Source organism: Crotalus tigris, unplaced genomic scaffold (genome assembly GCF_016545835.1).
Source record: "Crotalus tigris isolate CLP2741 ecotype Arizona unplaced genomic scaffold, ASM1654583v1 scf7180000019100.1392032, whole genome shotgun sequence".
Lineage (NCBI taxonomy): Eukaryota > Metazoa > Chordata > Lepidosauria > Squamata > Viperidae > Crotalus > Crotalus tigris.
In genome coordinates this window covers 1,194,921-1,208,907 of record NW_024097375.1, presented here as the reverse complement: position 1 = coordinate 1,208,907, position 13,987 = coordinate 1,194,921, and positions in this window count along the sequence as shown.

Here is a 13,987-nt window from a genome sequence, read left to right as displayed (position 1 = left end):
TCTATAAAGTGTAGCCAAATTGCTTTACGGGCAGGCCTTAACTTATGACCGTAATGGAGCCTGCCCATCACCATTGCAAGCCATTGTGGTTGTAAAATGGGTCTGTTGTATGACTGATCCAATTTTACAATCTTTCAAGAAACCAACAGTCTATTATAGGTGCAATTTTGCCAGTTTTTGACAAAAACACTATAAAATGTGGTCACATGACCACGGAATGCCACACAAAAGCCCGCAAATGCTGCTATGTTGCTGAGCACCTGAAATTTGGTCACATGACCCAAGAGGAAAATCAACCTTTTTAATTTCAAATCTGGGTTGTAAGTAACCCCCAAATAGATGCTTATAACTTTGAACTATCCCTGAGTGACTGGTCATAAAGTGAGGACTGCCTGTATATTGACTATCTTAAGTAGGCTAGGGAAATATAACATATGTATCATGGTAACTTCACAGCTAAGCATCAGCCAGCCTGCATTAAGCCCCTTGGACTACTGTCATGTGCTCTATATGGGACTATCCTTGAAAACCATCTAGAAGCTCCAACTGGCCCAGAACAACAGCAGTGCAGACAGTGACGGGCATGCCTCAATATGCCCACGTAATATCTCTGCTTTGTGAGTTACGCTGGTTGCCAGTTTGCTTCTGGGTGCTGCAGCAATTCAAGGTGCTGGATGTTGTTGTAAATCCCTACACGGCACAGGGCTTGATTACTTGATCCCAATTCAGTCTTGCAGGGTTGATGCACTCCAGATTCCTTTGATTCAACAATGTCATCTATTGGTATCTCAGAAGTATCTTTGTAGTGACACCTGCCTTCCAAAATGAGGTTTTCCTTTGAGATTCAGAAGCTCCCCATCCTGCAGTTGTTTAAAAGAGTGTGAAAACCTGGACCTTTGGTAAGGGAGAGCAAGACCCTTTGCATTATTCCATCCGATCTGTTGCTCTTGACTTCTTTTATCTTTTTTTTTTAAATGTTTTTATGGTAATTCCCTTGTTTTGAATGTGGTGAGCCACTCAGAGTCATTAAGCCACAGGCGGCATACATGTTTGATAGATAGATTGAGTTACAGGTAGTCCTCAACTTACAACCACAACTGAGCCTAAAATGTATGTTGTTAACTGAGAAGAAATCTGTTAAGTGAGTGGGTTTTGCCCCATTTTACAACTTTTCTCGCCCCTTTCATTGTTTAAGTGAATCATTGCAGTTGGTTTCCCTCCTTGACTTTGCTTGAAAGAAGGTCGCAAAAGGGGATCACAGGACCCCACCCGGACACTGCAACCGTCATAAAAGTGAGTCTGTTGTCGAGTATCTGAATGTAAATCACATGACCGTAGGGATGCTGCAAGCGTGAAAAAATTTTATTTTTTTCAGTGCTGTTGTAACTTTAGTGACTAAATGAATTGTTGTAAGTCAAAGACTACCTGTAGTCTATTGGGTGATCTTAGCCAATTGTAATTTATTTAGTAAACTGTGTTTAAATGAACAGTGGCTTAGGATACCTTTGGATAGCAGTGCTTGTTGATCGGAAGATGTCTTTTCACCATTTAACAGGTGCCATATGCTAAATAAATAAACCATTAACAGGAAGCCTAAATTAATTCTAGTTTCGTGGTAGGTATATAAGACCAACATAATATCCATGGCAAAGGATGATTGGTCTATATCTAGAATCTGATTGTTTAAAGCAGTGGTTCTTAACCTGGGCGATATTTCCCCCCAAGGGGCGATTTCATTTTTCAGGGGGGCAATGGAATGAAAAGGGGGCGATATGGGGGCGATGGAGCAAGAAGTTTTGGAGACACTTTTGAGACTTTTTCGTACAGTGAATCACTGTATATCTGTCGTACAAAAACATCAATTTGCTCACTATTAGTGGATTGAATTGTGCTTTCAAATGTTCTTCCAGCTAGCTTCAGTACAGAATGCCGTACATATGTGAATATGCATCGTTTATCTTCATGCGCGTTGCGCAGCAGCCTCTACCCATACAGTGGCACGCCATTGGCCAGAATATGGGAGATATGGGAAAAAGACTGGAAATAAATTATTTGCATCAATATGTCCTGATGACAATTTTAAAGAAAACAAAAAAAGGGTTTGCATAAATTGAAGAATTATTTCCTATGTTGTGATTGAGAGGTTATGTTGGGGAAGGGGGGCGATGACAACTCTCTCATTGGCTCAAGGGGGCGATTCGTTCAAAAAGGTTAAGAACCACTGGTTTAAAGGACCACCTATCTCCAATCTTTATGTCTTCCCGGTAGGTTTGGGCACAATGGGTGCAATCCAAGTCCATTCAATGAAACAATCTCATCTTCTGGATCTCAGGAAATTTGCTTTGTCTCTTGTGGCTGCTGCCTTCTGAAATGGCAACTCTCAAGCCATCTGTTGTGGGTCCCACCTTGATAATATTCTGAAAAGCTTTGAAAACCTAGCTGTGCTCCCAGGCTTGGCAGTAGGGTGGTTTTACTTTTAGTCCCTGTTGTTTTTCTCTGGCGTGTTGTGTTTGTTTCTTCCAGACATGATCTTTTATTTTTATCTTATTATTTATTCTTGTCTCCTTTAAAGTGTGAGCTTGCCTGGAGTCATTTGGAATCAAGCAGCCTCTCGTTTCTTTTTCTTTTTTCCATTTATCTAACCTTCTTAACATACACAATTAACAAAACAATCTTTAAAAAAATAGAAAAGAGACAACTTGAAGCAAATTTTAAAAAAGGCTTTGGTTTCTAGTTTAGTAAGCGGCCTTCAAGTTTAATAATACAAATAAAGTGGAATGCATTAAAATGATATTCCGAGTTGATTCCCAGTTGATTTGTTAGTAGATTAAGTCCAGAAAAGGTTAACTATGTCAATGAAAACTCAATCATCCAGGCCAAAAAGATCTTTTAAAAAAGATTAAATCATGGCAGCTGGACCAAAGTGTGTTATTCTGAGACATTTCAATACTCATCCGAGTAACTCCATCAGCCAAAATAAGATACAAAAGTTAAGTGTGTGTGACAGTGTGTATTTAGAAAAAGAGGATGTACTTGTTTAAGCCAAACACATGTACACATAAACACAAAGGAGAAACCTAGCGAAGATACTTGTGTTTATCATCGGGGAACAATTAAAAAAAAAGATTGGATGGGTATCCCCCACCTGTGAAAAGCCTCTACTTCAGGTATCAGAAAATTCTATATTACAGATGGAAGGAACCAGAACAAGATTAACCTATAGAGCAGGGGTCTTCAACCCCCAGTCTGTGAACTAGTACCGGCTGTGGCATGCCAGCAACCAGTCCGCACAAACAAGCAAAGCCCCATCTGCAGGATGCAGGCAGCACACAAAACCACACACCCTCCAGTCCACGGAAAAACCTCTGGTGCCCAAAAGGTTGGGGACCTCTGCTACAGAGCTTCATATTTAAAGGAGGTTCTTATGGGAGAAGGCATTTTTTTTCAACTACTCTGAAGTGAGGTCTCCCACAGCAGTTTTGAAAGGTTGATGTTAAAAAAAAATCAATCTGAGCTGAGACTGTGCCCTTGTGGACAAGGGGCTATCGAAACTACGCTGCACGTCCTACTATACTGTACCTTCTATAAGGACTCATGGTTGTTTTCTTGCAGACATTTCATTACCCAACTGGGTAACATCATCACTGCTAGGCTGCAAAAAGGACACTAAACTGTGTCCTTTAATACCATTCCACTATTCCTCATCTTTCTCCTCCTGTCACCAGGTGTGTCTAACAGTGGAATGGAGCCACGTCTGTGAAGGCTCTGAGAGTATACAGCTTCTAAGATTCCCTTCTGACTTCAAGAAGGGCATGACATCAATAGGATTTATTTTAGACATGATTTGGTTTTCAAAAATGCAGATTTGGGTAAGGCAAATTCAGCTGCCGTTAGTTCTAGTGCTGTGGTCACACAGGGAATAGGATAAGTTGCTGATCAAAAGCTATTTGGGTGCAAAGGTAGGCCCAGAAGCCTTGTCATACTGTGCATAGTTATATGTTACTTATATGTAAGGGTGTAGGTCTATAGTATGTTTTAAATCTGTGTTATGTATGTGTACACTTGGAGAGGAAGCAACTAAATTTCATTTTTTTTAATATGTGCCATTGTGCCCACAGGAAAAAATGACAACAAAGGTTATCTAATCTAATCTAATCTAATCACTTGTCACCTTTCAGTGAAAGCTTACTTGGAACTTTAACTGGAAGCTAGTAATTAAACGTGTTCCAAATACTTATCGAGTATGAGTCATTCTATCCTTATAATGCAATCATCCTCTGCCATATTAGTATTTGATTAAGGGGTGGAAGCTTAGCAAGCTTCCTTTGGCTTACCTTTGGCTTACCTGAGGCCATCCAGTAACTGAGAAAAAAAATGGAATGGAGAGCTTTTCACATTATAATTGAGTGTATCTTGTTATTACACTGTCAAGACGTATTCCAACTTGAATTCTTATATTCATGTATCCACAAGAGGAACAAGGAACAATTGTCAAAGGAAGAAAAGGGGAAAGGGGGCAAGGGAAGGGAAGGGAAGGGAAAAGTTAGCTCTTTTAGAAGCTGAGATATGGGACAAAACGTATAGTCATTATTCTTCCCTCTTTGAAAAAAAGCTAGTAATGACTGACTTGTTTATTATCTGGAGAGGAAAGTTATTTGAAGACCTTTTCACTTAACAACAAAAACTATTCTGGTAGAGATAACATTAAAAAGTAAGGTTGTTTTGTGCTGAGCTCAGCTCTTAGTGATATTATGGAAGAATTTGATATTTATCAAGATTTTTGGGGCAACGGTATGGAAATGGTTTTTCACTGCTACCTTTTTGGAGTTTTTAAAAACTTTCCAATCTAGGCTACAAGTACCTAGACAGCTTAGCTTTTTTCAAGATCAGTTGAAGTTTCATAAGTACTGCTATCCAGCTAACTGGGAAGTTATTCCAGCCCCTGTCTATATTCAGAAATCTGGTTTTGGGACAGCCATGAATAAGTGATAGTGTATCTTCCCCCAGAAGAAAAAAAAATAGGAGTAAAGTCAAGAATTCTTAACATTTCTAATTCTGTTTTTTTAAGAATTGGTGGTTTTTAATCTAAGTGGCAATTTTTTTTTTCTAGGACATCATTTTAGAATGCATCTTGCCAAAAACAGGATGGTGGTTAAGAGATTGTGATGACATCTGCAAATTTATTAAGCTTCCTTTTCATTTCATCCTGAAGTTAATTGTTAAAAGTATGAATATCCTGGGCTGAGGACTGAGCCCTGGAGGATTTCCCTTGGGACATCTTTCTAAGCGGATAGAGAACCATTTGCAAGCATCTTTGGAATGTGACTCTTGCAAATCCCAAACTATGGTATCTTCTAGATCAGTGGTTCTCAACCTGTGGGTCAGGACCCCATTTGGGGTCAATCGACCATTTCACGGGGGTCGCCAAACAACGCAGTCTGCCATTTTTTTCCCCTTTTCCTTAGCTATGCTACTCCCTTTTATTCTATTGGCTTTTGAAAGCCAATAGAATAGACTCTCTTGAATAGAGTCTAATTCTATTGGCTTTCAAAAGCCAATAGGAATTGTCCAGGCTGTCTCTGCACTGCTGAGCCCACCAAAAGCCCCATTCTGCAAACGATGCTGCACCAGTTGAGTAGTCCTCGACTTACGACCGGTTGAGTAGTCCTCGACTTATGACCGGTTGGGGGTCGCGGCATTAAAAAGGTTAAGAACCACTGTTCTAGATATTGATTCATCTTTATCTCCATTCATTCATCTTATCCACAGAGATAAGAACCACAAACAAGGAGATCATTCTAGATTGTCTCTCTCTTTGATAAGCTTTCATTGGTTGCTTCTTATCCTGCCCTTATCCTGTATTTTGGAGAATAGGTTGACCCCTTCTGTGACAGCCCCTCAAGTACTGGAAGATTGCTATCATATTATCATTCTCTTTGTTGCATTATATATACCTAGTTCCCACAACTGTTCATCATACAGTTTAACCTCCTGGCCCCTAATCATCTTTGTTGCTCTTCTTTGCACTCTTTCTAAAGTTATCCAACATCTTTTTTGTATCATGATGATTAGAACTGGATGCAATATTCTAAGTGTTGTATAAAGCAGTACTAATACTTTGCATGACCTTGCTACTATCCCTCTGTTGATGTAGCCAAGTAATATTCCTTTTCAGTGGCAGCTCTTGATTTTCTAGGGGAAACAAATTGTCCATCCACATCTGTCTGGTATAGTTAGATTAGCTATAACCTGATATCTGCTATTGCCTATTTTGTAGGCTTCAGAAGAGGAGTAGCTGAAATTATGTTTACGTCTGTTAGATCCTTGAAATCCTTGAGATTTAAAAATGAAAGCCCGTCAATGTCTTCAGTGTCCTTGGGAGGTGATGATCAGTAATAATAGGACCATGTCCCTGCTTGCATCTAACAACAGCACATATATACCATGGCAACATCTATTTTCTGCTGTTTTCCCACAATGTTGCCTTCATCTCATCTGCAGCCTATGAAGCCATCCATCCAATGTAACTGCTGCTGCTACAATAGTATATTCTCTCTCTTTCCGATACAGTCTAACCCTAACTCACCATGCCTAAAACGAGTTAACTTTCTAGAGCAGTGGTTCTCAACCTGTGGGTCGGGACCCCATTTGGGGTCGAACGACCATTTCACGGGGGTCGCCAAACAACGCACTCCGCCATTTTCCCCCCCTTTTCCTTAGCTGTGCTATTGGCTTTCGAAAGCCAATAGAATAGACTCTCCTGAATAGAGTCTAATTCTATTGGCTTTCAAAAGCCAATAGGAATTGTCCAGGCTGTCTCTGCCCTGCTGAGCCTGCCAAAAGTCCCATTCTGCAAACGGTGCTGCACCAGTTGAGTAGTCCTTGACTTACGACCGGTTGAGTAGTCCTCGACTTACAACCGGTTGAGAACCACTGTTCTAGAGCAATCAGTGACTGGGAGTGATTGAGGACAGAGTCAAAAGAGGCAGAATAGGAATCAACCATGGGGGGACAGCACATAGATTTTGTTTCTGCAGACTCAAAGTGGGTGGTTAGCACTTTAACTCAACAGCAAAGAAACATCCCACTTACTGTGTGCTGAGGATAACTCGTAAGCAGCTCCCTGCTGAGGCAGACTGAAGCATCCCAACAATGTTCCAGTATGAAAATAGCATTTTCCCTGAGAAAATGGAAAAGCTGCAATCTGACAACGCATGAGGGATGCAGAAAAAGGCTTAGGATTGACGCAGTTGTAGAAGGGAAATCTATGTGTCTCCCAAGTCTGCTGTGGGCTGTCCTTTTTGCCTGGTTCCTGAGCTCAGTAACTATTCTGCAGTGTTGCTGTAGCTCTGAGGAGCCCCAGCTTCCATTCCACAGCTATTTCCTTTTCCTCTTTTTTTCCTTTTCACAAGATTGGGTAATGGACTGAGCGTAAAGGTAAAGGTTTCCCCTGTCCTGTTGTGTCTGATTTTAAGTGACAGTGCTTATTTCCATTTCCTAGAGAGGCAGCCAGGGTTGACCCATATTGAGGCACACGGAATGCTGTTTCCTCCCCACAGAGAGGTACTACTATTTATCTACTCGCATTTGCTTGCTTTCAAACTGCTAGGTGGGCAGGAGCTGGGCAAGTAATGGGAGCTCATCCCATTGCATGGTGCTCAAGTCTTGAACTCGGATTGTCAGCTTTCCAACTGGCAAGCTCAGAATTGTTAACCCCTAAGCCAGTGGTTCTCCCCCTTTTCTTTGGCCATGCTCTTGGCATCCGGTGATGTATAAGTGGTTGGGGGTCACCACAACATGGGGAACTGTATTATGGGGTCACGGCATTAGAAAGGTTGAGAACCACTGTCCTAAGCTATTGCATCCCCTTCTGACTGAGCTTAGAGGATGTGAGAACTTGACATTTACTTCCTTGTGCCTGACTCAACTAGCTCAACGTTTTCTGGGCAACAAAAAGGCAGGGCTTTCCAAAGAGAGAACATCAGGAAAGGAAGACCTGGCTCCCAACTTCTATTCTTTGAAAAAGTTCGTTCCATCCTGGAATACAATCCGGTGTAGATATGGCTTCAAAATACTGCTGCCTTTGCTCCCTCTTTTTATGTACGTTCCAGTCTAATACCAGAATCAATAGAAGTGATTTCTCATATTGCAGCTCTTACCTAGTGGCTGTCCAAATCCAGATGGCCACTAGATGGCAGCCAAGAGAGTCAAACTCTAAAACTGTTTCTCAACCTTGGCAACTTTAAAATGAGAGAGATTATCTGTTTGCTGCCCTCTGGTGATTGTTGTGGGTTGTAGATTGCAAGTCTTTTGGAGAAAAAAATTAGGGGACAAAATTGATTGACTGAACATCCAGATCTTATAAACATCTCATCACCCATTCTATATGGCTGCTTTTTTTTCTGTGATTGGCGACATTTGGTTTTTAGGTGATTTAACACATGGAACTGTGCAGGGGGGTGGACTAGAAGACCTCCAAGATCCCTTCCATCTCTTTTATCTTCATTCTATTCTTTAGGTTAGCACATCCATCTTCCTGTTGCACAGAAGGTCATAAGTGTTGTGTCCTGAGCCTGCAAAAGCAGGCTCGGGACATTGCAATGGTCCCGGGCATTCCAAAAACTGCCCGGGACCAAACAGAGTGGCGCCAGCCTTGTGCGCATGCGCAAGGTAGTTGCTGCCCGGAACCAGACAGAGCAGCGCCAGCCTTGCGCGCATGCGCAAGGCACAAAACGCTCTGTTACTGTTGCTTGTCATTGAATGGGTCCTGGCCATAAAAAGGGGCCTGCGAGCCTTTTGTTTTTGTTTGGGTGTGTTTGGTTAAAGAATAAAGAGCTGTTAAACTTTGCCATGTTTATTCATCATTCGCAAGTACTATTGGTGTAACAGTATGAGCTGTATCAGAGATCTTATAAGCAGTTCATATCTTTGTGTTTTCACTCAAAGATTCTTTCAAATGGTTGTATGCCTTAATAAGACTGGATTATATGTATATAATATATAATTAAAATTAATTAAAGAATTAAAATTTGCCCAATCTAAGCATAGTATTTTCTACCTGGTGCACCTAATCTTTTTTTCTGGAATCTTAATGTGTTATATGTTACCTAATTGGTGATTTTCCATATTCATGTTCATCAGAGATTCATTAACCTCTTGTATTTATATGCATTTCTCACAGAAATTATAAAGAATTACCAACTCAGCACATTTAATATAATAGCAAGGAGGTGAGGGGTGATTTTTAATACTATTTTAATATTATTTTGGGTCCTAGGATTTATCGCATATTCTACCTGCATCTTTTAATCTTTAATGGAGGCAAATTTAGTTTTATAGGATATATAGATTTTAAGAAAAACCTGAGACCAATCAAATTGAAATCTCCTCTGAGCCATAAAGAAATGAACATGGATTAGGCTATGGTGTTGCTTAGCTGGCATCATCACACACATAAAAAAAAATCCTAAGTTGTAACAAGGTCAACAAAAAAAAGGAGCAATAACCGTGTAACCAAATATCAGAGCCACAGGCATGTTGATTACTGCAACATCTTCTGTAATAAGCATTTATTTAACAAGCCAGAAGTGCTTGATACACGAGTTTCCAGGGCGAGAAATTATTAAGGTAGTGGAAAGCTTTGATGGGGTGATCAAATTCCAAGGTGATTCCCCGAACACCTCCTTTCCTCCCCAGTAAAGCTGATCTATAAAGCAACACAAAACTTCCATTGATTGAACCTGGCTGGCTGTGCCATTTTGGCCACTTCTCTGCCCCTTTACTGGTCTTGTACATAATCCCTTTTTTTTTAAGGGAAGCAGCTGATCAACACAAGTCAGCCTTCACTTCAGTGCTTCACTGCAGATGGCAGAAGGTTTAGTGCTCAATGGGGTTTGTACGCAGAGAAAAATAGGTAAACAGTAACTGGAACCAAATAACATAAGATGAAATTTGAAAGTGAACTATGTACAAATGATGATGTGCTTTGAAAAAATATACAAATTATTATTAAGATTTGTAGAATAGTAGAATAGAATAGAGCTGGAAGGGACCTTGGAGGTCTTCTAGTCCAGCCCCCCGCTCCAGCAGGAGAACCTGTACCATTGCAGACAAGTGACTGTCCAGTCTCTTCTTAAAAACCTCCAATGATGGAGCACCCACGATTTCTGAAGGCAAGCTGTTCCACTGACTAATTGTCCTCACAGTCATGACGTTTCTCCTTAATTCCAGGTTGCTTCTGTCTTTGATCAGTTTCCAACCATTGTTTCTCATCCTGCCCTCTGGTGCTTTGCAGAATAACGTGACCTCCTCTTCTTTGTGGCAGCCCCTCAAATACTGAAATACTCCTATCATGTTGCCCGTTTCTTCTTTTCTTTAGACTAGCCAAACCCAATTCCTGTAGCCGTTCTTCATATGTTTTAGTCTCCAGGCCTTTGATCATTTTAGTTGCTCTTCTCCAAACTTTTTCCAAGGTCTCAACATCCTTTTTGGAGTGTGATGACCAAAATTGGTTGCAGTATTCCAGGTGTCGTTTGAAAAAAAAGAACGAGTTAAAGACTACATGATAAAATGGACTATGAATTTTGGTTATAAAATACAGATGAATTAATGGAAGACAATGTGGATATATGGGATGAAAATCACATGGTGTTAAAATTTAAAATATATACATGTGTGTGTGTGTGTGTGTGTGTGTGTGTGTGTGTGTGTGTTCCTAATAACTATAAAAATACGCATCCCAGGGATATCTGTACAATGATATAAAATCCTCGAACTCCGGGAAGGATATAAACCAGCTATTTATTGTTAAAAAAATTAAACAATAAAAACAATTTACAATACTAAAAACAACCTTAGCTTTCGCTGGTCCACTGCCAGCATCATCAAAATGAGTGTTGGGGTGGGGAGTTTTCTTATAAGCCTTGCTAACTCAGTTTTTTGCCCATTGACCATGTGATAGGGCCGTCCGTCCTAACCGACTGTAATTGTCTCAGTTGTCCTGCCTCCCCTCGTTTGCATTCCAATTTCACAGCCTCCTTTCCTCCCATTGTTCCTTTTTCCGTCCTTCCCACCCTTGTCAATCCTACCTTTCCTGATCCTATTACCACTGGTGTATCTTCCAATCACCCCCCTCCCCGTGATCATTTTGGGCCGCATGTCTGGGTCCGGCATTGTGGATGCCCTTCCATTGCTGCTCCCCCCGATGGAGCGGATCTGGGAGCGATTCAGCAGTCACTCCAGCTGATCAAGTGCGGACGAGGCAGTGGGACAGGATATTGCTGTGTGCACGCACGTCCAGGTGCGAAGGGAAACTGGAGGAAATAAGGCCAATAGGGATAAGCAGCAGAGGACAAGAGTAACAGGTGGACAAATGGGAAAAAAAGGGGGGAGCAGCAGTGGAAGGGCATCCATAATGCCGGACCCAGAGGGGGGGCAATTGCTTTTAGTATTGTAAATAGTTGTTTTTATTTTTTTATTTTTTTAACAATAAACAGCTGGTTTATATCCTTCCCAGAGTTCGAGGATTTTATATCATTGTACATATACAGATGGATGGATGGATGGATGGATGGATGGATGGATGGATAGATAGATAGATAGATAGATAGATAGATAGAGATAGAGATAATAATAATAATAATAATAATAATAATAATAATAATAATAATAATAATAATAATAATAGTATATCAGGAAGGCTTACTGACTACTGGAGAGACCAAACTGGCCTACAAGAAAGACCAAATGAAGAACAGAATAGAGGCATGGGAAGACAAAGCACTACATGGCCAATACATTAAAAAAATAGCTGGGAAAGCAGATAATAACAAGACTTGGCAATGGCTAAGAGCAGGAAAATTGAAGAAAGAGACCGAGGGACTAATTCTGGCTGCACAAGACCAAGCCTTAAGGAAAATGCATATAAAGTCAAAACTGAGAAGACAGCAACAGACAGTAAGTGCCGCCTATGCAAAGAAGCTGAAGAAACAGTGGACCACCTGATAAGCTGTTGCAAGAAGATTACACAGACTGACTACAAGTAGAGGCATGACAAAGTAGCAACAATGGTGCATTGGAAGATCTGCAAAAAATATCATTTGCCTGTAAGCAAAAACTGGTGGGATCATAAAATAGAAAAAGTCATAGAAAATGATAAAATTAAACTGCTCTGGGACTTCAGAATTCAAACAGACAAGCACCTGCAACATAACACCCCAGACTTAACAATTGTCGATAAGAAAGACAAAAAAGTCTGGATAGTGGACGTGGCAGTGCCTGGAGACAGCAGAATAGACGAGAAAGAACTGGAGAAGATAACAAAATACAAAGACCTACAAATAGAAATAGAAAGACTGTGGCAAAAGCAAGCAAGGGTAGTACCAATAGTAATAGGCTCCTTGGGTGCAATCCCAAAACAACTGGAGCACCACTTGAACACCATTGGCATTGACAAATTCGCTATTAGTCAATTGCAAAAGGCGGCCTTACTAGGAACTGCTTCCATCCTGCGACGATATCTGTAATACCATCAAACATCCACATCTGCCTATCCCAGGTCCTGGGTAAGGACTCGATAGGTAGACAAAATGCCAAATCCAGTCTGAACATCTGGCTGACTGTGCGATGATCAATAATTAATAATAATAATAATAATAAAATAATAATAATAATAATAATAATAATAATAATAATATAATGGAAGGGACCTTGGAGGTCATCAAGTCCAACCCCTTGCTCAGGCAGGAAACCCTATACCATTTTAGACAAATGGCTGTCCAGCCTCTTCTTAAAAACTTCCAGTGTTGGAGCATTCACAGCTTCTGGAAGGCAGGTTGTTCCACTGGTTAATTGTTCTAACTGTCAAGAAGTTTCTCCTTAGTTCTAGGTTGCTTCTCTCCTTGATTAGTTTCCATCCGTTGCTTCTTGTCCTTCCTTCAGGCACTTTGGAGAATAGCTTGACTCCCTCTTCTTTGTGGCAGCCCCTGAGATATTAGAACACTGCTATCATGTCATCCCTCATCCTTCTCTTCATTAAACTAGACATACCCAATTCCAGCAACCGTTCCTTATATGTTTTAGCCTCCAGTCCCCTAATCATTTTTGTTGTTCTTCTCTGTACTCTTTCTAGAGTCTCAACCCTTTTTGTTACATTGTGGTGATCAAAACTGGATGCAGTATTCCAAGTGTGGCCTTACCAAGGCATTGTAAAGTAGTATTAATACTTCGTGTGATCTTGATTCTATCCCTCTGTTAATGCAGCCTAGCACTGTATTGGCTTTTTTGGCAGCTGCAGCACACTGCTGGCTCATATTTAAGTGATTGTCTACTAGGACTCCAAGGTCCCTCTCACAGTTACTACTATTGAGCAAGGTTCCCCTTATACTATACCTGTACATTTGGTTTTTCTTGCCTGAATGTAGAACCTTTTTTCACCATTGAATTTCATTTTGTTAGATAGCGCCCAATGTTAAAGTCTGTCCAGATCCTCCTGTATCTTAAGCCTGTCTTCTGGAGTGTTGGCTATTCCTGCCAGCTTGGTGTCATCTGCAAATTTGATGAGTTCCCCATCTATCCCCTCTTCCAAATCGTTGATGAAGATGTTGAAGAGCACTGGGCCCAGAACAGAGCCCTGGGGCACCCCACTACACACTTCCCTCCATGTAGATGCAGTTCTATTGAGGACCACACGCTACGAATCATATACCAGTTATGAATCCATCTGGTGGTGATGCTGTCTAACCCACATTTTTCTATCTTATCAAGTAGTAGGTTGTGATCTACTTTATCAAATGCCTTACTGAAATCCAAGTAAATTAAATCCACAGCATTCCTCTGGTCCACTAATTTTGTCACTTGGTAATGCAATAAGATTTGTCTGGCATGATCTGTTTTTGACAAACCCGTGTTGGCTTTTAGTAATGACTTTGTTTGCCTCTAGGTGCTCGTTGATTCATTGTTTGATTATCTTTTCCATAATCTTCCCAAG